This window comes from Sorex fumeus, unplaced genomic scaffold (genome assembly GCF_029834395.1).
Source record: "Sorex fumeus unplaced genomic scaffold, SorFum_2.1 ptg000098l, whole genome shotgun sequence".
Lineage (NCBI taxonomy): Eukaryota > Metazoa > Chordata > Mammalia > Eulipotyphla > Soricidae > Sorex > Sorex fumeus.
In genome coordinates, this window is record NW_026606155.1 from 74,534,229 (window position 1) to 74,535,260 (window position 1,032).

The window sequence follows — 1,032 nt, forward strand, 5'->3', positions numbered from 1 at the left end:
CTTCCTTCCCTCCTTCCCTTCCTTCCCTTCCTTCCCTTCCTTCCCTTCCCTCCTTCCTCCCTCCCTTCCCTCCTTCCTTCCTTCCTTCCTTCCTTCCTTCCTTCCTTCCTTCCTCCCTCCCTCCCTTCCGCCCTTCCTTCCCTCCTTCCCTCCTTCCCTTCCTTCCCTTCCTTCCCTTCCTTCCCTTCCTTCCTTCTTCCCTCCCTCCCTCCCTCCCTCCTTCCCTCCCTCCCTCCCTTCCTTCCTTCCTTCCTTCCTTCCTTCCTTCCTTCCTTCCTTCCTTCCTTCCCTCTCTTCCCTCCTTCCCTCCTTCCCTCTTTCCCTCCTTCCTCCCTCCCTCCCTCCCTCCCTCCCTCCCTCCCTCCCTTCTTTCCTTCTCTCTTTGCTTCTTTCCTTTCTCCCTTCCTCTTTCCTTCCTTTCTTACTTCCTCTGAAATGTCCAGTAGTGATGCATTCGTTGGAGTACTTCACCTTGTGTGTGGGCATGTGTTCATAGGACATAACACGTTTTGTGCTCCTTGTCACTGAGCTCAGATTCCAGCTGCGTGTGTTGTAAACAGAGGAGCCATGACTTCAGGCCTGGGACCTGAGCCCACCCCATTTGTATAGTTTCTTACCACTGGGACTTCTGGCTTATCTTTAGGAGGAAACGGACGAGACAGGGAAGTGGGTGAATCACTGCTGTCCGGATGCCCAGTACCACCCCAGCTCAGCTCGTCTACAATAACTCACTCCTCTGGGCCCCTTCAGTCCCAGGTGTGTACCAAGATCATCGGACTCTACCTGGAGAAGGCCCCAACACCTCCCATCCTTCACTCTTCCCCTCCCTCCTTGCACGAAAGGCTATTCGAATTTGAGAATGCTGTTGTCTGACTGCGGTGCATTCTGACCGGCCTAAAGCCTCCTTGCCATGTGCGCCCTTCTCCCTCCCTTCACCCTCGTAGGCAGTTACAGCTGTGTGGAGAGTGGGGCATTGCTGTCCCTGCAGTTGGAAGCACTGAGCCACAGAGACAGAGTGGCATCCCTGTCTAT

General features: G+C 54.9%; 1 non-coding gene across 1 annotated transcript; it reads right to left on the minus strand.

The window, feature by feature from the left end:
* Positions 1-474: 474 nt before the first annotated feature.
* Positions 475-599, minus strand: LOC130042250 (small nucleolar RNA SNORA11). The gene has a single exon (XR_008795188.1). It is a non-coding gene; the product is annotated as a small nucleolar RNA SNORA11 (small nucleolar RNA).
* Positions 600-1,032: the final 433 nt, after the last annotated feature.